Source organism: Neodiprion virginianus, chromosome 5 (assembly GCF_021901495.1).
Source record: "Neodiprion virginianus isolate iyNeoVirg1 chromosome 5, iyNeoVirg1.1, whole genome shotgun sequence".
In the NCBI taxonomy this organism is placed as follows: Eukaryota; Metazoa; Arthropoda; class Insecta; order Hymenoptera; family Diprionidae; genus Neodiprion; species Neodiprion virginianus.
The window spans coordinates 6,570,567-6,597,474 of NC_060881.1; the positions used below are offsets into that span (position 1 = coordinate 6,570,567).

Here is a 26,908-nt window from a genome sequence, read left to right on the forward strand (position 1 = left end):
CGTAACAAATGAAATTTTTCTCAGTGTGCGTATATATATATATCGAAGTATGCATGTACAACGTTGCAACACGTATAATAAGTAAGGTAAACTTATACCACACACTTGCATGTTGTACAGATGTCGGTAAAATGCGTGGGCGTGGATTTGTGACGTAATCTGGAATCGCTGGGTGATTCGCGGAGGGTAATTCCCCGGTACTGCGTCATTGTCGTGAAACTTTCTGCCCCGGACGGGTTACATTCTTTATTTTTATATTATGGTTTTACTTTCTTCATTTCTCTATATTTGTTTATTTATTTATTTTTTCTCACCTTTACGTAACGCTCAATTCCGTCCATAACTGGCACTATAATACGCGTTATGTGAATCATGTATATGGACATGTGTATATAATATAACAACTAACCTAAGACACTGAATAAAATATAATAATAAAACCTATAATTAATTTCAAATGGAAGTTGTAAAATTGATGAAGAAGTGGAAGGTTTTTCAAGTTTTTAAAACTGCCTTCTGTGACTGACAATGAATTAATAATGGAGGCTTGAAAAATCTCAGTACATACGTATGTACAATTTCATTATTCTAAAATTATCGCGCCGAGATCGGTAAAAAGTAAAAATAAACGCGAAACCTTTGACGAGTTTTGTACGTTTATATATTTTAAGAGTGCTTTTGTGGTGTTTTGGGGAAAATGCTAGGAGGTGATTAAACGAAAATATACATGCTGCGAGGACTTTATTCCGACTGACTTCGATTGTGGTAAAAAATGATAATGCTCAAGGACCGAGCGGTAACCGGAACTAAAAATTTCTCTCAGTGTGGAATATACAGAAAACTCGGCTCTCGTTGAACAACGCATTTCGTACACAATCCGAAAGAATATCAGAGCCAGTGTTGAAAGGTTTGTAAATGTATGAAATATATCAGTAAATATAATTTACATCGATTTTTTCGTCTGTAATAATATTACGGCGTAAAAATGCATCTGGTATTGCTTCGCTTTTTTGAACAACGATGCCCTCAATGAGTGACCCTTGCGATCATCGTCGTAAAATCTGTCCACAGAATTCTTCTTACAACTGCGTATAGTTGCATAAAAATTAGTTTGATAATATCGCTTTAGTAAAGTTTGAAATTTTTACATTTTCAGAATCTAAAATCAAACGTTCGTCACTTCGAAGTAAAATTTCACAAGACGCAACGATTACTTCTTCTTCGCTTTATATCGAGGAATCTTCTAATATCAAGTATCGTGCTACGTGACGTTTGCTATCGAAATTTTTCATTTCCATACTGCCAGATTGAGAGATTTACCTGGGAAAACGATCGATAAATTTGAATCGAAAACTAAATTCGGTGTTGATTCCACGATAAATATTTGAATAATTAAAACTTGGGTAGCTTGAACACTCGGCAAATATTGGAGCTACAAATTTGTATTTGCTAACTTTAAAGGCGCGTCTATTCATCTTAGGTTCGTGGTTCGTTCCCAATTTTTAAAAAATCCGGTCAAGTACCGCTTACTGATTCAATTTTTTTTCTGGATCTTTAATTCCATTAGGTAGCAGTTGCCGATACGTCGTTTACAATCACGAAGTGACGGCAAGATTCTGCACCACACTTATAGTCGTTCGTTTGATTAAAAATTATCCGACATTTACTTGGAAACCGTATATGATTTAAATCGTTTTTTTTACAAAGTATTATGAGATTTATTTGTGAAAAGTGTTTTTTTTTTTGTGTTGAATGTCGTTTATTCTTGCATAACGTGATGGAACGCGTACATTTATTCCACGAAACAAGTTATTTGGCGAAAGGTTTTTGCAACAGATATATTTTTTGCGCGAGTGTTAGATTTTTAACTGTAAGTTTAAGAAAATATTTCACGCGGGGAAAAAACATATCGCAAAGTTGTGAGAACTGTGAGAACTTTTGTTTTTGTCTTCCAAATTTTATCCAGCTATACGTATACGCGGATTATACAAGCCTGCATTTAATTGGATCATGAATACAATTGGCAATCAATTAAATTGTAAGTATGTAATCCGCTTTATCAGTTTCCACACCGCGAAGGGAATTCCTATAAAATTGAAATTAGCGCACCTCCCGATCAAGCCTGACACTTCTGTTTACGGAAATTACGATAGACGAAGAGAGAGAGAGAGAGATAGATGGATAGAGATTTATACAAACGGATCGTAGATAAATATTCCTAATGAAGTCGGTGATGTGTAATACAGTTTACAACGGTTCCATTCCAGTAAAAACTTAATTAATATCACAGTTTATTTCTGTTATTTTCTACATGAAAATTTATAATTTACCGTATTTCGGATGATTAATTATTTGGCTAAGTATGCACGCGGTAAGAAAAATTTCAATCCTAAAATCGAACATGTCGCTGATTTAAAAGGCGGTTGAGAGAGAAAAAAGAAATACAGCGTCATTTTTTAAATTATTTTCACCAATATCCCGTACACTGGGAGTAAAAGAAAACGAGGGAAAATAAATTTACTGAAAAATCTAAGCCAGCTGTTGCACATGTCGCGGGTGTGTTATTATAAGCTTCAAAATTTATTATATATATATACACATATGATCCAATTTGTTACACTTGTGTCGAATATTTTCATTTTTCCAATTTCCTTGTATTTTGTTTACAGTTTACAAATATATATTATACATACACACATATTTTTTTTAATCGAACCTACGCGTCCCTGATATATTCTAGTAATACACATACGTAACCATGCACAAGTCTTGTATCCGATTCTGGGAGCAAATCGCCTCACATCGATCAAAACGTGGGTTACACTGTTTGTGAGAAATTTTTATTTCCGGTTACCGCTCAGTCCTTGACTATTTTCATTTTTTACCACGATCGAAAAATATAGTTCTAGGTAAAAAATGAAAATTAGTTTTCCAGCCGTTACCAGAAAATCTAGTATCCGTTGCTATTCTTTCTCGTTACGATCGCTGTTGCTATATTTTCTCGCAACTGTTGCGAAAATTTAATGCTCGGGCAACGATAAATTGACGTTAAAGCCTCGTTTAACTAAAAAAGTATAGTAAACCTCGCAAACTGATTTCGCTATGCAATAACCAAAAAATGATCGACGATAGCGCAAAATGGTTAGGCGTACCTCGTTTATTCCTAATTCCAAAAATATTCAAACAGTTTTTTTTAACGATACCTGTTTTACTCAATTTTCCTACTCACTGTAACAAATGAATTTTTTGTCGGAACACCCTTGAATTTTCTCGGTCAAGGCCGAAGGAAGTGATTGAGGGATGGCGGGGTGGGGGAGAGGCGAGCCGCCTGACTTTCCAGCGTGCATGTTAACATGCGCTATACGTATGCATGTATATACATATATGTACGTACCTAGGCATGTATAACAAAGTTTAACCACCGCCGGGGTTTTTATATACATTATATGTATATGTATATGCATATATATATGTATATATACAATTATACATATATATAAGGTCGTCGGCCCGCGGAATGAGAAGACAATATATATATATATATAACATAAAGAAAGTACCGACTGATAAATGACCGGGACTATTTAATTCTTATCGGTAGGTGTATATAATACTGTTTATTGTACACTTTCGATTTACCTTCCGTTAATTATTATTGTTATCATCATCATCATCATCATCATCATCATCATCATCATCATCATCATCATCATCATTATCATTATTATTATCGTCATCACGGAGCTTGGAATTCATTTGCTGTTCTACGTTTTTACTTTTACTATATATGTATATATTTCTTTGTTTATTTATTTATTTATTTACTATATATAACAGTCGTGCAAAAATTATAAACTGGTACATGAAAAAATAAATAAATAAATAAATAATAGGAATAAAACGTTTGGAAAATAATGAATGAATTTTCGATTAATATTCGAAACTAGTGGCTTCGTTTACGATGATGAAAAATGCGTACGAGTGCAAATAAGAATAGCGATTGCAAATGTGTCATAGGGTCGAAGAGACGTAAGCGAAACTCGTTAAACGAAAAATTCGTGAGCCAACAGAGGACGAGTAGAGAGAAGCGATGGGTTGTAGGTCTCTTATACATACACACATATATATATATATACATATGTATATGTATACCCGCATATATAATATACCTGTATAGGATATAAAGCACTCGGGGAGAAAGGAGAACGGCTATTGCTGGTCAAACGAGGGCATAAAATTGAGCCTAAAAATTTCACGCGGTATGTTAAAAATTGAAAAATTAAGCAGTGGCGGTTCCTCTTCGAGTGTTAAGCCATCGTACCGAAAAAAAGAGAGAGAGAGAGAGAGAGACTGACATCATCCTAGTTGGTGGATGCATGCCTATTTGTACATTATGTATGGTAGGCGTGAGTTAATGCCGGCGTGTGTTGTCTCGAGGTGCGGAGGTACGTGTTTAGTCGTGTGGCCCGCGGAGAGAGAAATTGAGGGAAGATGAGGGGGGGGGGGAGAGGGGGGGGGGGGGGGAGCCGGCGTTGTTTAGCTCGTCGCATGCATACGTGTGCTTAGAAATAGGTGTCGGGTGTATTCGTTTATATATATATATATATATATACCCTGTGCAAGCGCGTGCAGTGAGACAAAGTGAATTATCGCGTTGGCTCTTGAAAAAAAAAAAAAAAAAGGAAGAACAAGGTACACAAAAATGTTGGAGAAGGAGGACTGAGTGAAAAAAACAAAAGCGAAAAATAAAACACAAAAGTTGAGGAAGGGATGAAAAAAAAATCGACACCGCGCGTCTCACGCCTGTTTTATATAACAAACGAAGTTGAACTTCGTGACTCGACCTAAAACCTATAAATAATAAATATGTATATTTATTACATATATATGTATGCATGTATGTATGTATGTATGTATGTATATATATTCACTGTGAAAAACGCACGCGTATAAGGTTGAAGTAATCGTGCAACGTATAACAATGCAATTTTTCTTTCTTTTCTTTTCTTTTCTTTTCTTTTCTTTGCTGTTCATTTCCGCAACATTGTACGTACAAGGATATGCAAGATTAGGTAAGTCATATTTCTCAAATTCTGATAATTGGAATTAGTCATTTCGAATTGGTCTAAAATATGTTAATTCTTCGTTCAACTCTGACTTACGTAACTTTGAACGTGCGTACTGAAAAAAACAAAAAAATAACAACAACAACAACAAACTATCATATCTCACAATTTGTTTGCATATGTGGGTTCAATCGACCCATGATTTATGACTATCGATGCTGATTTCTGACAATAAAATATTCATATACGTACGAATAAAAGTACAATTACCTGCAAGGTGAAATATTTCTTTTTTACTTTATTCCTACAACGCGTCGGTGGTTTTATATTTTCCCCCTTCTTTGGTTTCCTGATCACTGTCTTTTTTAGACTTTTTTCTTTCTTTTTTTCTATTTCTTTTTTTTTTGTTATGTTTCACCACTCAATTATCGAAACAAAGGGCGACTAATTGCGCGGACAAAACGAATAAATTATTATAATTATATTTCCCCGGTTCCTCATTCTGTATTCAGTGCGAGGCCAGGACGTCGGGGCGGAAGGGAGGTTGGGTGGGTCCCATTCGGGATTTTTCGTAGCACCTGTTCAACGTTTTCCACCCTAAAGAGCGCCCCTGGCACAGGTAGAGGCAGGCACTCAGTCGCCCACCTCGGTCCCGAGGCCTGACCTAACTCGAAAACCTGTTTCATTCCATCCCGCGACGCGTTTCCACATGCATATGCATGCGCGTGTGTAACGCGTACGTAGGTATCTAGATATAGATATATACATATAGATATATACATATATATATATACATATATGTATATATATATATATAATATATAAGAGCGTTTCGTTCACGGGGCCGAAAACGCGCGGCGGGCGAGATCGGGGACTAGAAATAAGGCCGCTGTTGGGACTATCGCGCGAAAAATACAACTTGTTGGAATTTCGCGAGTCTCGTCGACTGAGGCAAAAAAGAACAAAAAAAAAAAAAAAAAACAAAAAAACACCAAAGGAAAGGAAAAAGAAAATGGTAAATTTTTTAGAAAATCGATAGTTTTTCACATCAAAGAGGGGGGGCGCGTAAATCAGTCCAATTTCTATATTTCTAATTTCGTTTCTTACACATTGTACCAATTTTTCGAGAGGATCGTACGTTTTACACTCAAACTCGGAGAAAAGTTTATCCTTTTTGAGAAGAAAAAAAAAAAATAAAAATAAAAAACACACAACCAATTCGTAGAAGAATTTTGTTGAAAAATTTCTCTCGGGATCGCAATACTTTGTTGTAAATACCAAAATTAATGAAACGATTGTTTTTGAAATTGGACAAAAAAAAATTTAGTGGAATAAAATATAATTGTAAATACGAAAACTCTCGATATTAATTTAGTCGATTTAACGAAATAATACGTTTTTCATCGTATCATTAAAATATCGAATATCCTCCGATAGATTCGACCGAGTTGCATCATACAGTTCACTAAATTCATTCGGTGGATAAAGATTATCCAAATTTACTAAATCGCGAGAACTACCAATCGATTACCGCTGTCAAATAACAGGCCACACGGTAAGTCTGCATAATTTTTTCGTTCGAGTGGCAAAATACTATTTGCGACGAGTCGAAGATCCTTTCTCGCAAGAGAAGCAAGATGTGCAGTTATTAGGAGAGGCTCGAGACATCCGTCTAGTATAATCAGCAGAACTAAATCATTCGTGGTCTAATACGATTGAATCGGCTTGTCGAATCGCAACGGCATATTTCTTTGTCGTTGTTTGGACTGACTCTTAATTCATGTAACATAAATTACAATCGAACGGTAATTTTTTCAGTTACAAAAATTAAACAATCATTTTTCAATCTTTACGAAATTATTTCGCTGCGTAGATCTGATATAGCAATCGCAACAGAATCTATGGGATTGTGGTTTCAAACCTTTTCTCGGACATTGGTGTAACATTCTGTTTCCCACGCACTACAAAATCAACTCAACTCTTTCGTTGTGTGAAAATAATGTGCCTGGTCGGGCTTATATTAACCCGGAAATTTCGTTCACCGGGACCAAATTTTCCTCAATACGGTTAAATTTTTTGTAATACTTCTACCGCGATACACTAACTTTGAATCCGACGTTCCGAATAACGATCAACTTTTTTTTATTTTCTACAACCCCGCAACTAGCAACCTGTTTAATACCAACTTCAGAAACTGAAAATTTCTTTCATCGCGTCCACGATACACATACTACATGATTCAACAGCTTCTCCGAAAAATTAAAGGGCGTGAAAAAAGAGTCGAGTGTGAAAAACGTTATGCGTATATTTCTAATTTTCATCTAAATCTCGATGATCTTAATATTCACTGGCGCATGCTAATCAAGAAATAATTATCCCGTGTATACCCCCGAGACTTACAATTAGTTCCGTCGTATAAATCTAGCATGTAACAAGTTCTGTGAATCGTACCGTTATAAAGAGAGAAAAAAAAAAAAAACAGACTTGTAATAATTGTAAGATCTTAGATAGACAAGCCTTCCGCAATTTGTGAGAAAATTTATGTCATGAAACGTCTTTTGACCCGGTTTACAAATACCTTATATTACCTGCGTATAGACGACAAAATATGTGTGCATAATATGCGCAAATTCGTCATCGTGCTTAAAGCGCAACTCCATACTTCGTCCAATCGATTTATTTTTTTTCCACTCGCTTGGAATAGAAAATAACACAACCTGCAATCACGAAGTTCAATCAAATGTACCTTGTCTGAAGTTGGAAAAATAAAAATAAAAATATATATATATGTAGGTATGTAACATGTCGCAAAAGGAAAATCACTGCGCAAGAAAAGGAAAGGAAAAAACTTCGCACTAATTCTATGCAGGGTTACATAACACGTTAAAATTTAAACTTTTGAATTAGTTATTAACGTTATCGTATCGAAACGTTGAAAAAAGAATTACTATTTTACACCATTCGAATAACCGGAAAAGTTGAATTTAAAAAATCTAATTCTAAGTTTGTTCGTGCTTTATTACACTGTCAGCGAAATATCACTAAAGATAATGTCCGATCAGGTTCACTTTTTATTTGTACTATTGCTTAAATTTCCGTTAGTGAATATGACAAAAAATTTTTTACTTCCAACATTCAAATTGTCATACTAACATGTGATTCGTAATTTTTCCTTTATTTTCACTTGGTATTCGATTAAAAAAATAATCAAATCAATAAAAAAAATTTAGCAGATATGCTGGGATATTTTTTTTCTAACCGTCCAACAGTTTCCTAAATTTCAGATAATCCTAAAATTGCGAAATAACAAGTTTTCTTTTTTTTTTTTAAATCCATTATTAAAACAACGTTACAAACTTCACCATGATCACAATAATCGGAAAATAAAATTAATCGATCCGATCGCAGCTGACAGGATTAATTATTTTCCGCAATTGAAATTCCATTATTACTACCGAAAATTTCCACACGCAACGACGACGACGACGATGATGACGATGATGATGATGATGTCCAACCGAATGATAATGATAAATTAATTCCAAAGTATATACGGTGGGCGTGCAGGGGTTTTCATTGAACGAGGTGAAAAATGCATACGTGCAAATGATTGTCGCGTCTATAGGACGGTTCAAGAGAGAGAGAGAGAGAGAGAAAGAGAGAGATGATGGGGGGGAGGGGGGTAAAGAAAATCATCCTGTAATAATATACGAAGAGTATCGTTATACATATGTTATACGTATACATGTATGTGACGTTTTAAACAGAGTTAGAATATGTGAAAGATCGCGGGGGCGCGGCGGCATCTTTTCTCAATGGATTTTACATGTTTTCAACGCAAACGCGGCGTGTCAGCGACTCGCACAAAGAGAGAGAGAGAGAGAGAGAGACGGCGCGGATGCGTAGTTTTGCCTTGCAGCCAACCGACGTCCCAGGTTTATACCCATTTCGTTCGCATAGGAGGAGCCTAGACGCCCGCTATTTGATAAGGCACTTGCTACACGTACGCTTTTTAACGCCGCACACATACCCACGCGTGCGCAATATTTCCGTACACCTATGTCATGCTATACGTATACGTAGATATGAGTTGAGAAGAGGCCAGAAGAAGCTCTGCGCACGGTATGAGGGCGCGTAACGTTTCGGGGGGAGAAGTTGATACGTGTACGAATTATACATGTAATACGTAGGATTCACAGGCGTTCGCTTGTCTAGTTACCATATAAATAAATAAACATGTTTCGCGATGGATAAGAGGTATAATTTTACAAAAAATCATTGTTCGTGGTACGCAACGTAAAATTGAACGTATAAGGTAATCCTGTTGGATTCGTTGAAATTACACACCTTGTATTGAATGAATTCGGATCGATCGCTCAATTTTAATAGGATAACTTTGGCAAAATTTTATAATCATACGAATCCACGGAAGCGTACGGGCCTAAATCATGCACCATAGCCGAAGATCATTCCGCGTCGTATGAGAAGAGCGAATTTCGAAGCAATAAGAGAAAGCTGTGTCGAAGCCGCGTGTACTTAAATATCGGGCTTGCAAGAAGAATTGTTGCAATTCAGAAGGTTGGAACGATCATCTGCTTTGAGAAGAAAGCGTCGTCTTTGCTTTTCTTGTGTTTTTTCATTCCAAAAAACATACGAAATAATCTGATTGTTTGATCAAAGATAAGTAATGAAACATCACGTTTAAAAATCGTTGATTAATTCTTTTTTCAAATATTCAACTTCAATCACTGAAATGAATACGTTTTTTCATCGCGCAGTATCTCCATATTTTTTTCTCTCAAATACCTGTCACGTGTCTTCAGAGTTATTACTCGGTCAATTTTCAGCTAAAAAATATTGAATATTCAGTGAGTTGGATGTTTTTTTTTTGTTTTAGTAGAATGATCCATTTTCCGATATTTTTCCGTTCTGTGAATTTTTTTTTCACGTTCAAAATTTCATTTTTCTGAAAATACGTGACTTGCCTTGAAACATCGCAGTTAAGGAGTATCCCGAAATTTTTTCCCGACCGGCTGACACTAGTTTTATGGGGCAAAAAAGGTGCGCGACACAAGGGTTAAAATTTTTGAAATTCTTTGTCATCGAGAGAATTCGGAGATCCGAATGAAGAACCTATTGCATAAACGTAGTTGGATGAAACATAATAATCATAAGGCGCATGGAAAAAGGAAATATCCTCAATTCTTATCGAGTAAAAATCATAGACTTCGTAACTCGAGAATTAATTGTCTAAAATAAAACAAAGTAAAATATTCATAATTCTTCGAAATCTATACCAGCATCCTTGAAAGTAATATTAAATTTTCAATGTATCAAACATTTTGTCAATACCATCTAGATATTTCGTTACGTTAACATTACTAGCTTCAGCCACGTCCGAGCGTGCATACCTATACCTATTATTATATAATTAACGAGATAATCTCAGTGGTAAAGAAAATTCAGCCTTTTCAACAATACACAATACAATCCGGGTGATGATTCAAAGTCGAGCTGGTTTATGTAAGAGTCTGGAGGGATGAGTTCGTTATACGGAGCATACCAAAAGCGTGAGTAGGCTCGTTGTTGTCAGCGGCATTCCCTATACATCGCACAGATTATACAACTATAGAATACCGAACGATCAACTGGGTGTATAAATCCCGGATAGTCCTGCAGGACGTGTTTAGGTGTCGAGGAGTGATACAATAATTTTTGTAGCTGAATTGATCGAAATTATTATTTTTTTTTAAAATTCAGATCTAGAATTTAACTTAATTCATTTCAATTTACGAATTTCGTAATTTTTTTTTCCCAACCATTCGCAATAATTCATTCCAATCCAAGTGAGTTTGAATTCAAAAAATTTCCACTCATTGACTTGCACTTTCTGTTAATTTAAATTAATTTTTCTCGATTCAAAGAAATTTGTTTTATTTAAATTTTTTCAACTTTTTCATCCCTCTATAAACAGATAACTACACGTGACGAATCAAAACTAAATCAAATCAATTTGACTTGATTTTTCAATTATTGAGTTTACTTCTAATTCAATTCTCATTATTTCAGTTAATTCGTATATATTCAATTAATTATCGATAATTAAGTTGACTCTGATTAATTCAGGTCAATTATAATTAATTCACAAAACTTATCGTCACGTGAGTTCAGCGAGTAAATTATTACCGTGTCTTTGCGTGCTTGCGTGCGTGAGTGCGTGTGTATATGTATATATATATATAGATCAGAAAGAAGGAAGCGATTCGACGATGTTAAAAAATAAGAAAAATAAGAAGAAAGGGAAGAAGAAGGAGACCTCGCGGGCCTTTTTGCCTCAGATATATATATATATGTATATATATGTATATATACGTGCCTCGCACATTCTTGCCTACAAACAGCTCCAGACGTTGGAAGTGTAAGAGGTACATACCTACCTATAAGGTGCTTTGGTTTACCGAGTTTCAGCATGAGAGGGAGTGGTTGCTTGGCATACGTTATAGCTGCAGGTATGTATACATATGTTTTATATATATATATAACCTACGCACAATGCGTAGAGATATATTTCAACGAGCTCGTTCGCGTTACCCGCGGATGCAAAAGCCTCCTCCTCGTTGCATTTGCACAGGAACCATTGTGCTGCTGGGCTGCAACGTCAGCGGCGTAAATTCTTCTACTTCTCTGCCTGCGTGCGGTTTTTGTGTGTGTGCGCGTGTGCGGAGCACAAGTCAGCAGCTAGTCGTCGTCTCGGTGTCGTTTTAATGAATAAGTAAAGCTTGAGGAAAAGCTGTCGCGATCGCAGTTAAAATACAATTATAGTTCGTCTTTTGTACGATTTGGATGATGATGATAGGACAATGAAACTAGGTACGATAAAAAAAAAGATATCCGACGATGATTTCTGATCGCTAACGGTTTGTTGCGTGCCTCAAGTTTCATCGAAAACTCAAATTTTCACCACGATACTCAGGCCAGTTTCGATAATTTTAACCTTTTCACGGGTCATTCGCGTTGTGAACCTTTTGGTCTGATAACCGATTTTTCCGTTGTACGGAGAACGGTATTAGCGATTGTTTGTGTCTCGTTAGTCAAGTTTGATCAATCGCGAGTTGAGGTAGTTTGCGATCCGTTAAATAGCAGCTGAAAGGACGTGTTATGACCAAAGTTTCGTTTGAAACATCGAATTTGAACGATAGTCGATATTTAGTGACTACATTTGATCTTACCGAGATTTATATAAAACCTACTTTCAAGGAAACCGAATCCAGAAATTCTACATTGACCCTCTAGCTTCTAAAAATTTAAGAAGAAATCCTACGTTGGAGTTTAACTCCAATTCCTAAAGATAAAACTACCGAATCCTACTTTGACGCTCTTACAATTAGTAGAAGATTGAACCTATTTCGACGCTGTTCGATCTACAGCTCCAGCATTGGACCTGTAACTCATCATATATAGATACACTATTACAGCTACATTCGAGTGTTCGCAATGAACGATCCAAGGGCTGTTTCGACATAATTTCGATGAGTTTCAATAACGTTTGAAAATCAAGTATCGCATTTCAGCTGTATTTATTCAACGTTATTACGAATACAGAAACCATTTTAACGAGAGGAGCTCCAGGTTAATATAAATACAAAATTCCAACATTCATTCGACGCATTGAACCGTACCACCTCTTGAGGATTAAACAAGGTTCGAAACAGACCCTACTTTGAGCCTAAGCTTGGTAAAGCAGGATATTTCGGACATTTTTAGCGTCAAAGTAAGAAGCTACTTTACCATCTTCAAACCTTAAGTAGGTTTCAAAGTAGGCGTTAAATTTCTACTCGCGTAGTCCCATTGCAATACTCTCTGATATGGTTCTAAAATCATACATACCTATGTCAGAGTTTCGGAATCGAATTGCGATACAATTGACAGTGACTCGACCTCTCAACGTCTTCGATCTTCCCAAATCATCTGGTTTTTAAAAAAACCACCACCTCGCCAAGCTGCGTCCCGAATTATCACCGCGACTCGGCCACGGAACGAGCTTTAAAGTCTTTCGCATATAATGACATAAAGCTAGGCTCGCAGTGTACCGACGTATCGGAGCTAGGCGGCTTTCAAGTTCGCGGGTCGATATAGCCGGGACAACACCAAACGAACCCCGTGGCTAACGAGGGTTCTGTGCACGGGAATGAACGAACCATTTCTGGGGGTTGTAGCGAACTGCCTGTCATTCACACCCGTCCAATCTACTCTGTGTGCCGATCTATGTGCTCAAGTTATAGCGGAACTTACGGCGGAAATTACCAGGTTGGACAAAAATGAGGTACGTTATAAGACGAAGACGAACGGAGGAGTCGTCTAACAAACTTTCGAAAGATTCAGGATAAATCGGAGTAAGCCGTGGCGCCTGCAGTCCGATCACTTTGACAATGATTTTAAAGTCGTAGGTCGTTTCATCTAAGATACAAGTTTTTTTGTTGTTTTTTTTTTTTCTAACGTCCCGTTCGAAATATTGGTTAAAAAAAAAAAAAAAAGTACTGTCGTAAATCCTAGAGGAGGTAGGAAAATATTTAGAGGTTGGTACCGATTATTACTGTGATATTTTTTATTCATTTTTATGTGTAAAAATATAAAAAAAATATTTCAACAATCGGTAGCGATCTATAAATATTTTTCTACCTCCTCCAGATTTTACGACAGTTTTTTTTGTTTTTTTTTTCTCGGTCATTGTCGCAAATTTCTTGAGTGACACCTTGAGAAAAAAAAAAGTTAACAAATAAACCACCCTAATACGTTCCACACGAGCGCGATATTTAGTCTCAAGTTTACGCTTCCGTTCATTTTTCCATAAATTACCAAGTTCCGTATGTATAATTTACTATTCGAGGCCTCGTTATTAGATTATTAAAGAATTTTCATGTATACACATACGCTACCAGTACTTGCTTTCAAGTTTTGTCCAAATACGACTGACGGGAAATTTACTCAATTAAATGTTTCTTTTTTTTTTCTACACGACAAACTGGAAATGAACATTGAACTGTACAGCGATTCATTTACTCCTGCATTATCACGTGTTGAGAAATTAGCGAAAAACTCAAAATTTGGCACACTTGTCTACATAACCCACTGAAAAATATAAAATTAGGTATACGATTGTCCGTAAATACCCTGCGACAGAAAAACTCGTTACCTCTAATTACAAACGTTCGTAACGCGTGAAACACGAAATGCAGCGCGATAAGTAAGCCTCGAGCTTTAAGCTCGCCCTCTTGAAACAACGACACACAATTGCACTTCCGGTTAGCGACGCCCCGTAATTTCATATTTGGATATCGTAACGCGGGTTAGGTACGATGAAAAAATTTCGTAACATCTGATTGGTTCGTATATCATGCGACGACGTCGCCGATCGTGCCTTTTGAAAAAGCTTGCGAATCCCCTCTTTGCCATTGGAGGAGAAGAGAGAGAGAGGGAGTGAGAGTGAGACAAGTAGACCTGCGGTATCGAATCTTTTGCTCTTTTATCGTTGCGTGACCGCGGCTCGCGTGCGCCGCCACTTTTAAACGTTTCACGATCGTTTTGTGCCTCGCCGATTTTCATTTTCATTTTATTTTATTTCATTTCATTTTATTCTCTTTGACTTCAATTTACTTCATTTTTCTCTATTATTTACTCTCCTCTGTTATTCAATCGTTTTTGTGCAACGCGAGGAATTCCTCATCCTCTTCTCCTCTCTCTTTCGCTCCCTCTCTCTCTCCCTCTCTCTTTTTTGTATAATACTCTGATACATTGTACTCATTGTATGATACAAAACCCGGCAGCAGGTGTGTTAAATGCGTTTTATTCCCGCATCTTCGACAGCTACTTATCGCCGAATTATTCATTGTGTTGTACGTACCGCATTGTATGGAGGACGGTGCATTTATCGCATGACTGCAATGCAACGTGTATGTAATATCCTACCTGCCTATATATATATATACATACTTATATATATACAGGAAAAATCAAATCTTGCACACGCGGGGTAATTTTTTCTCGACTCGTAATTGTCACGCGCTAGATTATTGATTGCATCTCCTGTATCAAGATCGAGCGGAGGAAACTCAATGCGTTTTAAAACACTCGCGGCTATACTTGATACTTCATTGAGATTTAACACGTTTCGTTAATTTACAGTACGAACATGCATTTTTAAATGAAAATTACAATTACTTGCCAACTTTAGGATTGTTCGAAATCCAGCGCACCGTACCGTGAGGAAAAACATACATGCAGTGCATGAGAAAAGTTTCATTTTTTTACAGTAACTAGAAAAATTGAGTAAAACAAGTATCGTTAAAAAAACTCTTTGAACATTGTTGGAATTTGGAAAAACGAGGTACGCCTATAACCATTTTGCGCTGTCGTCGATCCTTTCTTGCTAATTGAAACGCAAAATCAGTTTCTGAGGTTTACTTTACTTTTTTAGTTGAACAAGGCTTTGACGTCGATTTATCGTTGCACGAGCAGCTAAATTTTCGCAACATTTGCAAGAAAATATAGCAACAGCGATCGTAACGAGAAAGAATAGCAACGGATACCAGACTTTCCGGTAACGGCTGGAGAACTAATTTTCATTTTCTCCCTAAAACTATATTTTTCGATTGTGGTTAAAAATGAAAGTAGTTAAGGACTGAGCGGTAACCGGACCTAAAAATTTCTCTTAGATTATACTCATTAATAGGGTCCGGATATACATGTGTTAAAAATTACAAAATATGTACATATAATATATAGACTTAAAAAACTAAAATACGAAAAATAGAAACTACATTTCCTGGCGCTAAACACCACGCTTTACGTATAAAACCGAACAAGGATTGACAATTATTCAAATAAAAACTGTCGCATTTGCATATTAATCCTGGGCCTGTTCGTTATACCTTTCAAACCCAACTATAGGGTATACCTTGAAATCGCTTTAAAGTTGGAAAATATTGAAATATGATATTATTATAGATATTTCGTTAAAGCGTCAAGTATAAACTTCAGCCTTGTGTAGGTATTCGTATTATATACATAACATACTTGTACAAGTTTCCGCACAACTAAGATTCTCGCCTACCTCCCCCGGTTATCTCGCATTTCGTTTGACGTCAGTTTGGGAAATCCTGACCGATCGGTTGGTCAGAATCACCGCTGCACAAGGCAATAAACAAGCTGGCTAGGTGTATATACATATATATATATATATACCTCAGTATTTTATCTCAATATCTACAGAGCGATTTCAAGTTCTTGTAAACACAGAAAATTTTCACCCGAGGCTGCGACAGACTCTCTCTCTCTCTCTCTCTCTCTCTCTACTCTTCGTTCGATAACGGTAGAAGGTGAAAAAGATGTAAAAAAAAGAAAAAGAACGGAAGGAAGAAAACAAGCGAAAATAAAATTCACCGCGCGTCTCTTGCACATAAAATTCATACGCAGGCTGTGCAATTGCGTAATTAAAAATGCTGTCATTGCTGTAATAATTATGGATAAATTCGATACGCAAGTAATGCGTGAATTCACTAATTGGATTCGATGTTGTTGAGAGATATGTCGAAGACACGATTTTTAATACGCAATGATTGTGATTTACAATATTATCATATGCGTCATCCGTCGTCTCACAGGATGTTAAGTAAAAAAGAGGAAAGAATCTGAGCAAAGTTTTGAGAGATAAAAGCGCAGAAAATCGGAATACCTTTTAAACGCCAAAATAATGCATACTCTTAGTATAAGATATAAACGAAGAAGCTTAATTATTATTCGTCGTTTTTTTTTTTTTTCAAATTCTTTCTTCCACATCGACGGCATTCGAATTGTCACGTTTCGATGAGTTATATTGAAGTTCTCTATCCATAAAATGATACTCTATTTATTTGATAAATCAAATGTTTCAAAAGCTTGTCATGCGTATAAAATAATATACAAGCTTCGTATAATTATGTATTCTGCAAATCGGATGTTTTCGACGAACTCGATGAGATTCATGGTTTTTACGGAAATTCTTGTTACACGTACATTAATTACGGGTCACTGTATTAATTGAATATAAATCGATTAGCTTCGGTTGAATGAATTATTCAACATATGTTCCACATTTTTGTTATTCGCTTAAAAGATACGCGGTCGAACAGGCTGAAAGTAAATCGACGCAGTTTCCTTGAAACACGTTTATTAAAGAATTGTTTGAAAATATAATAATCGTTAAACAAGTTCGCATCTTATCGTCGATTATGATATAAGTTGAAAAATAGAAATAAACCGTCAAAGCCGTATCTGATTCCCGATATAAATTACAACAAAGTAATGATTGTAGTTTTATCGAATGGTCGTTATGGTTTGCTCGTATTCCGGAAAATAATCAACGTACATCTAAAATATACAATAAAACGGATAAACAGTTGGAACGGAACGATTACTCCTCGAAGTTGAAGAAGCGAGACAACCTGGTTTTCATTTTCCGATTACGAATTACCGAGAAAAGAGACGGGCGGCTGTTGTTCCGAGGTTGTTGGTCGGTTTCAGGTATCAGAGCCCGCTGAAATACCCGGGCCGCTTATCGTCGCGTACCCGGGGTAAATAAGCCAACCTTGGGACAAAGAAGGAGGAAAAGAAAAGTAAGAAAATTTAAGAAGCGTACAACGCACGAGACTTGGGATTATTGAACCCGAATGGCCGACATTGAGGGGAAAAACAGCAATACCGAACCACTTCCGCAGGCGTGATGGCGAAGGAACAAAGTCGGAACGTAACTGCAAGCCTGCCTATCAATTTCTTGGAAACACCTCGTTTTCTCTACGTTATATCACATACCCAGAGTCATCGATGCAGTTCAGCTCGAGCATGACTAAAATGCCCTGACTGAATCGCGTAACGACGAATCACGCGAGACGATGGCAAAAAGTGACGCCGACGAGGAGATTACTTGCAGAGTATGGATCGAGGATTTTGATGAAACTTTTGAGCTCTAAGATATGATCCTGTTGTGTGTTTTTGACTTACAACAAAGGCGCTTCTTGCACGAACCCGAATATTTTACAGTTCACTGATTGTTGCTTACAACAAAGTAGGTAGAAACACATGACATTGAACTAGACAAATTTCAGGTCAAGTTACCGAACATTTATCCAAAAATTGTCGCTTCAAGAATCGTCAAGTTTATGCGGCACTTTATGGAGACGACGCGCTGGCCGCGTTTGTATCCAATAATTTATACGCCGAATATTTCTAGGTGTCCGATGCAAACCGTCGTACGCGTGTAAAAGGTTTTAATAAATCCGTAACGACGATGAAAACAGGGGGACGCCGAATGCTTGACAAAATGATAATGATAAAGCTTGGACAAATTTCACAAGCAGAGGAATTTTCGTAACCGCGAATTTTTAGGCGTTATGTTTGGTAGCAAAGTTCGTGAGAAATTTTCGATTCTGGATCGTCGTTGGGTGCAATAATTAATTGTACCTCATTTTTGTCAAGAGCCGGTCTGATTTACGAATGATCGAGCCTGATCGATAAGATCCAACGCGGATCTGTAATGGGAAAAGAAATGATCTCCTTTTTGCCACTACGAAAGGAAAATTTTTAACCGTCGTTGTTTGAAAAAAAAATTTACTTCGATATTTGTACGTTAGACAAATTCAATATTATTTTAACTGCACTAACGATATTACAACTGTTTCTTCTTTCGTCGAAAATTGGTTATCAACCCACGCGAACTGGTCTTATCGGTAATGACGAGGTGAAATTTGTTAGTTTTAAAGATATTTACTAATATTACAAGTATTCGTATGGGTTAGTTTACAATCACAAACGACTTTTTGTTAAGAGAAAAAAACATCATAAACTTCCCGGAGAAATTTCCACGACGCTACTGAAATAAATAAGTCACATATCTTCAAAACTCCCTTAACTGCTCTTATTTTCAATTATAGGTTAAACCGCTAATCGTTTCAGTAGGATGACTTCAATTTTCCTCATACGCGGTATAAGTGGAACTAAATTCTTCTCGACTTCTCAACTTTGGCACAAGTATTTCCCTTATTTTATTTTATGTTTTTCTTTGCAGGAGTTCGTACAACTTCGGGCACAGTCAAAAGCTTCATTCAGAAATGACTAAAGTTCGAACGCTGATGAGAATAAGACTGTGCAGTACGAAAGGATATATAATACATATGAATCGAATGAACGCGCGAAGAAAATTATCGACTCGGTCACAATACCTGCAAATCAGAGTCCAGCACCCGTTCGAATCGAAGGCCAAGCAATGAGAAGCGAGTCATTTCGTCGAAGACTTGTTAAGTTGCTTCATCGTTTCTTGGTACAACGTTCACCGTTTCCTGATGATAATTACGAATGGTGAATAACGAGACTGAGTTTTAAAAATAAACAACGACACGATTGGACTTGTATTTTTCCTCACATTTGCCGAGGCTGACTCAGAATCAGATAAATCAAACTCGTGCGGTGATTCTGAATAGTTACAGGAAGTCTCGGAGGTCGTGCAGATATAACGAAGGATTTTGAGAAAGGGTTTTTATAATTGAAACATTTAAAATTGATATAATATTTCGGTGGTTTTTATCAGATTGTTACAGTTTCTACTTATTTTTTTTCACCATTAAAGATCTCCAAAGATCGTCTGAAAGATATTTCACTAATACCTACTTATCTCAAAAGTGAATTGAAAAAAAAAAAAAAAATAGATCAGCGTAGGTACAGTACAACAAATGTTAATAAGAAAATGTATACATTTGCTTGTTAAAACTGTAGACACTATACCTAATATAAATTTTATCGAATAAATTTTTAAACAATTTGTAAATATCTTCAGTTCGGTTATAAAAATGAGTCTGTTGGAAACATTAGAATCGTATCAAAAATACCAAAGTTTAATCACTTCGAAGATTTAGATGACAAATACTTTTCGCAAATTATTGATACGTATGTACCTAATTTCTTAGCTTGTTATTCCAATTTGCTCAAAATTTATTACAATCACAAGTTATAGGAACTGGGATACTGTTTCATTAATTCGTCATTCATTAATTTGTTTTATCGACGGAAAATAAAGTAGACTAGTTACCTCAAAAATTAATTTCTGATTCCCACGATAGAAAATTGATATTTTTAGTTTTTTCCATGTAAAAATTAAAAATTCCCCGACCATTCGAGGTTCTCCGTGACTCCTTTTAAATAACCTAAAATTTCCAGGTTTTCCACGCGTGTGACCACCCTGCATTAAAATTTGAATAAGACAGCTGAGAGTTGGACGCGTTCGTTTTTAACATCGTAAAGAATCGCCACTCTGATCGTACACCGAGAAAAATTTCATCTGCTACAGTAACTCAAAAAATTGAGTAAAACAGGTGTCGTTAAAAAAAAATTGTTTGAATATTGTTGGAATTAGGAATAAACGAGGTACGCCTATAACAATTTTGCGCTGTCGTCGATCCTTTTTTGGTAATTGCAACGCAAAATCAGTTTCTGAGGTTTACTCTACTTTTTTAATCAAACAAGGCTTTAACGTCAATTTATAGTTGCACGAGCATTGAATTTTCGCAACATTGATCGGGATGAGGAAGAATAGCAACGGATACTAGACTTTTCGGTAAAAAATGAAAATAGTTAAGGACCGAGCGGTAACCGGAACAAAAAATTTCGAGCTTCTGTTTAGTCCTCGATTTAACATAATTTGCATAATTTTGCAACAATCTAAACGTATAGCTACGGTTCTCCGTAACATTGGCTAGTATGATATTCGCTGACCGAGCGAGTCTATGCGTATATATACCACGTATATATACATGGTAGACAAGCAAGTAGGCGTAGTTGAAGGCGCATCTGAAAGTCCCCGAAGGCTTCCTACCGGCCTCCTGGCAACGGGACAAAGAATCGTCAGAGAGCCGAAGCTGCTTTTCGCCGCCGCCGCCGCCGCCGCCGCCGTTCCCGGATCAATGATGTTGGCGGCTTCGAGTGTTTTCCTCCCGCTGGCTGCTGGCTATGCTGGACTCTATCAATCTTTATTGCAAGGGCCCTGCTACCACCGACGAAACGCTGCACCCTCGAGCAACGTGCAATAATTCTTATAAGGGGGTGGGGGGGGGGGGGGGGGGGAGTTTAGGAAACACGGTCAAGATCCGCAATTCTGCGTGTGTGTGTGTGTGTATAAGTATATATGTATATGTATATGTATATATATATATATATATATATATACATACACACACACACATGATCATTGCGCGATTAATCGATGATATGATATTGTAACGACGAATGGAAACACAACGGAGGCTTAAAGCTGGCGGCCAGAATTAGCGGCCAAACGTTGTAACGTTTATCATTTTCTATTTAGAATCAGAATTTAGTGAAATACCTTGAACCACCAACACTTTTACAGAATTATGAGGATAAAATTGAACTGATATTTTCTATTTTCTCAAAGTCTTTAACACGTTTGGCCGCTAGCTTTCAACTTCAGGGAAATACAATATTTCCAGCACAAATCTGTGCAGGATACGTTGTATAATGCGTGTAGTGAGATGCGTTCTAAAATGATTAGTGCGGAAAATTGTAGGGATAAAAAGTGTTTACAATCACGCGATTATCTAATTGAATAAAGTATCGTCGTCAAATTTACGATTGTACGTTTAAGAATTTTATCCCGACAGAAATTCGATGTATGATTCGTAAGATCTTGCGCGGTTCTTACAATTGGTGAAGGAAAGAAAGTACTCGACAAATCGTTTGTCCAGAAAACGATGATGAGAGACAAGTAATTTGAAAAGGAAATTATAACCGTAGCAAATAAACGTATATTATAAGTATTTCAGATTACATATTATACCTTAAATATTATAATCCACAGTACCGGAAATATGACACGAATTTAAATGCAAAAAAATTTTTATTGCGTCACGTAATGCCGCATAAAATGTATATACTGTGTATATATATATATACACACACATACTACTATAAATCCATGATATCCGCCGGTAGATTTTATTTCCCACGATGCGACGTTCGGTTTTAACAACGTAGCAAAAATTCCTGCAGCCAATCAAACATTGAACGCGTCGATATTCGGCAAATTTATAGTCCAAAAATCCATACTTCCGCATTTTCCCCACGTATCTCTCTATCCCTCTAGATTTTTCTTCCTTCTCTTCCTCCTCCGCATAACACAACGCTCAAATTCGGTTAAATCCTAAAATTACCAAGTCCCGTATACCGTGGATGTAAAGTTTTTTCAGCAAATAATGACGATTCGGCGTGTTTTGCAACACGTACGTGAATGCGTTACAGGCTGTGTAGCATTGCCGCGGCATGCGTAAGCCAACTCGCTTGCATATCCGGTTTCCTCGCCTTACCGGCTGCAAGCGCGTATGAATTCACTCTTCTACTTTATTCAGCGCTGTAGAATTTTCTTCGAGGAAAATTCTTCGTTTAAACGCCACGACTATGGTGCAGGTACAGCGGTACAAATACAATCATAAAAAATAGATGTCGAGAAAGACAGAGAGAGAAATGAAAAGAAAATTCAGAAAAAAACAACAACAAACTCACAACAATTAATCGTATGAGAAAATAAAAAAAAAAAAATTACCACAAGTTTCCAGGTCCGTGTGGTTAATTAGACTGTGCCAAATGTGGAACAGATATAGAAATGAATGTTCGTGCATACGTATGTATACACGCACGTGTGTACCAATGTTACATGACGTACACGTATATCGCTGTAGAAGTGGAGCTTTTTAAACATGCCACATGACTTTATGTACGTACAAAAGTTTACGTCTCGAGTATAAATACTTAAATTCTGCGACAGATTTTATGGCATATTTTACAAATTTTCCTAGAGAAAATAACGATGAAACGACGAATAACGAAAAAAAAAAAAGAAACGAAAATTGAATTATCAAAAACACAAGATTATCTGTAAGTAGCTTGTGAGACGGTATATAATATAATTTTCCTCTTCACCAGAGACAGATAATTCGATCTGGAAGATAAGAATATGGTATTATGAAAATTTTGAAAATTTCATACTTCGTAGACCGATGTTAACAAAAATGACTAGGTATAAAATTCAATGATAAATATATCCAACGTTTTAATTTTCATACTTTGCTAAACGTTGCAGTATACATATACGTATATCATAATATATACCTATCGGTGTTCAATTATTATACACCGAATATCTTTCGTCGATTCGAAGTATTCTTATAATATGCAGGTATATGTATATAAACAAATATTGCAGCGCGCAGTGTGAAAAGCGATTGAACGCTGCTGGAATATGGTGGCGGGTGCACCTCGTAACGGTCTGCAACGAAATCGTGTTTTCACATTATTTGAAGAAACGTATACACGTATACACGTATACACGCATACATACACACGTAAGCACGCGCATATTTATATATATATATATATATATATAAATCGTATAAACCGATATCTCGGATGTCAATCAAAATACGCGTCGTCGCGCCGAGTGGAGGAGTACGAACTATCTAAAATCAAACAACCCTATCAACGAACCTTCCTTCTCCCGTCCGTCCGGCTCCTCCTTCTGTGAATCGAACATCTTCTCGTTTCAAATACATAACTCTCGTTCGGGCTTAGAGACACCCACGTGTGTGCGTAAGTGTGTGCGTGTCAAGTGTCACACGTACGAGATGAAAAAATCCCACGTCCGCGTCACCGACTATCCTACGGAAACGTGTTCGAGGCCTTATCAATTTGTCACTGGAAGTGGCGAGCCCTGCGTCTGGATGATAATAAAGCTCGCGTGTCCGATGCTTGGCTTTTCATTGTAAAAAGAAGGTCGAGAATTTACAAGACAACGATAATTAGGAGGGAAAATTGACGTTGACTTGTGTAATCGCTCGCACACGCGCAATACGCACTGTACGTAATAAACCTGTGTACTTGATCCGCCGATATTCCGCAGGAATATTTTTAATTCCGGTTACCGCTCGGTCCTTAACTATTTCCATTTTTTACCACAATCTCATCTCTCAGTGCAGAAAGCAGGACGAATTCGTATCATCCAAATCGAAATTTAAAGTGCTTCTATTTTTCGAAATCTAAGAGTGTTGAACTTGAGACTTTGCAATGACATTATCACGTTGCATAAAATGAACAAAGTTTGAGCATGTCCGACGAATCCTTACCTCAATTAAATTACCATGGTCACGAATCCCAATTCAATTCATTATCGCGTTGCGTATGTTTGTTTCAACTTGTATAATTTAACAGTACCAAATTTTACCGTTTATTTCGGATAATCGATGAGAGATACCTGGAGGAAGGTTTTCAAATTTTCACATCGATCTCTCAGCGATCATTACTCAAAGCTAATTTACATCCCGTCATGCGTACAGTCCAGTCCGTGTAGTATATTCGCATCTTGTTGCATCGCATCGTGCGCAAAGTTTACAACGGGCAAAATATCGAAGGTGTGCGTTAGGCAGGCGAGCAATTAGGGACACGTGATAAATGGAAGAGCCGAATGTGCCGGCATGAGCTCTGCTTTCGCCCGGCTCTTATAAATAGATTACCGGTGAACCGATGCCTAACTTCCTTTTCCCACCGACGCGAATGCAGAGCCGCCTTTCTACAAGGTAGGTCTAGGTGTAGGTGGAGGTATATCCGCGATTTTTCTACACCTAATGGCAGGATACGAGCGAGGTGCGAATTTCTCGCGTCGTTCGCTAGATTCCACTTAACGCGGGCTACGATTTGGTCTCAGGTTAGAGGATTAATTTCTACCGAAGGGGGCGGGATTTAATTTCCGACTTTGAAAAGTTCCGAAAGCGACTAATTCCGAATTATTTGGCGTGGCGAAAGTTGAAGTAAAGAGATCAAACTTTGAAGAAACGACAAAGTTTTGAACGGTCGGAAACCCGACGGATCAAAGTTCCGAAATCCAAGATTCTAAAAATTCAAGTTGCGATAGAGAGCAGAATTCCAAAAATTAAAATATACTCGCACAGCGTATTTTGCTCGAGGAATGGGTGTGAAAAATCAGAAAAACCAAAAATCGGAATTACCGGAATTCCGAACGTAAAAATATGGAAAATCCAAACCAAAGAAATGTCAAAGTGGCGAAATTTTACCAATCCAGAAATTTACGGAACTGAAAATTTCGATATCTCTGATTTTTAAGATTTCTCATTTTTCAACATTCAAAACTTTGTCGTTTCGTCAAAGTTTGATTTCTTTACTTTAAGTTTCGCCACCAAAAAATCCGGAATTTGGCACTTTCGGAACTCTTCACAGTTCCGAATTCCAGTCCCACCCCTACGGAAGTTGCCACGCAATCCACACCCCGAAAATGAATGTGTGAACGAGGTCGAAGTTGGCAACGTTTAACCTACAACGAAACGTTGACACAAGAATTAACATTTTTCCAGCTTCGGCATAACTGGAGAAGTTAAATTTACAAAGCACGAGTTATTCGACGCTGTGTATTGCGGTTTACTTAATTTCACGTTATTCGAAAGTTGCGAAATAACGAGTGTTTCGTAAACTTCATCATTATCAATAACGTTGCGAACTTCAATCATATAAATAAAATAAAGTCAGATTATCTCCGAACTTTTCGAGACGCGGAACGTTTTTTCGAATAACTTTCGTCTCAATCGATGCGGTATTTCCAGAATCCCAACCGACTGAATTTCGATAAAAATCCTTCAACCTGTTGCTGAATAATTGAGTGAAAAATGAGACTTAATTTTTGTTCAGCAATAAATTGGACGTCATTCGATTCCGATCTAATCAGATTTAGTAAAAGAAAAAAAAAAAACGTCATCCGAGTAATTTTCGCACGTTACCAATCATCGTCGTTCATCCCAAAACGTTAATTTCACAAGAAATCAGCGTTCAGCACTGCGACGCGGTTCTTTCTCAATCACTTTAGATATCCACCGCTTTAGAAATTTATTAATTCCCTTCTCAATTCGCGTCTAGTTTTGTCCAGAAAGATGTTCTCCCAGCGCATGTGGATTGAAACTCCGGCAATTCCGTAGAGAATTAGTCTCATTAAATTCGTGAGTACGTCAAAGCTGGAGCTTGCGAATCGCGCATCAAGCAGTTTCCGTACGTAACAGTTTCAATTTGTCCGAAAGGGATCAGGAATAATCTCGCAGGCGAGCGCAAAGGGAAAATGAAAAATAGAAGATAGAGGATAGAGGATAGAGGATAGAGGAAAGAGAGAGAGAGAGGATTCGGTCAGTCAGTGAGGCAGGTAGGCAGGTAGGTAGGTAGGTTGGTAGATAGGTACAAGGGACTCGCCGTTGAGGTACGAGGTAGGCAAGGCAGTCAACTCGCGTGCAGCACGGGTGGAACGCGGTTCGTTCGGTTCTCTAAAAACTCGTTTCCCAGTCTTGGGGCAAAGCGGCGTCGACTCCTACAGCCAGTTTAAGCCGAACGGCGTGTGCCGCAAGCGTGCGTGCGGAGAGGATGGGTCTGTAGGAATGAAGAAGGTACGACGCGGATCTCTCGAGAGTAACGTGCGGTAGGTAGTCGTATGTGCGGAGAGAGAGAGAGAGAGACTATGGCGATATTAGACAATATGTATTGTATTAGCCCTTGCACAATCACAGAGTAATACGAAAAAAAAAAAAAGAAAAAGAAATTAAATTACTCCGAGGTTGAGCAGAGGTAGAGACGGTATTTACATGGTTACAGAAAATAGGAGAAAGTACGAGAGATTAAAAACTAAAGCTACCTGTAAGAGAGAGAGAGGCACGCACACACGAATACACACGACCGTGGCAAGTCGACTGTAAACTTCT

General features: G+C 37.2%; 1 long non-coding RNA gene across 1 annotated transcript; it reads left to right on the top strand.

Annotated features, from left to right (window-relative positions):
* The first annotated feature begins 4,086 nt into the window (after positions 1-4,086).
* Positions 4,087-25,383, top strand: LOC124304583 (uncharacterized). Its single transcript, XR_006908225.1, has 3 exons — positions 4,087-4,097; positions 4,366-4,368; positions 25,323-25,383. It is a non-coding gene; the product is annotated as an uncharacterized LOC124304583 (long non-coding RNA).
* The last annotated feature ends 1,525 nt before the right edge of the window (positions 25,384-26,908 follow it).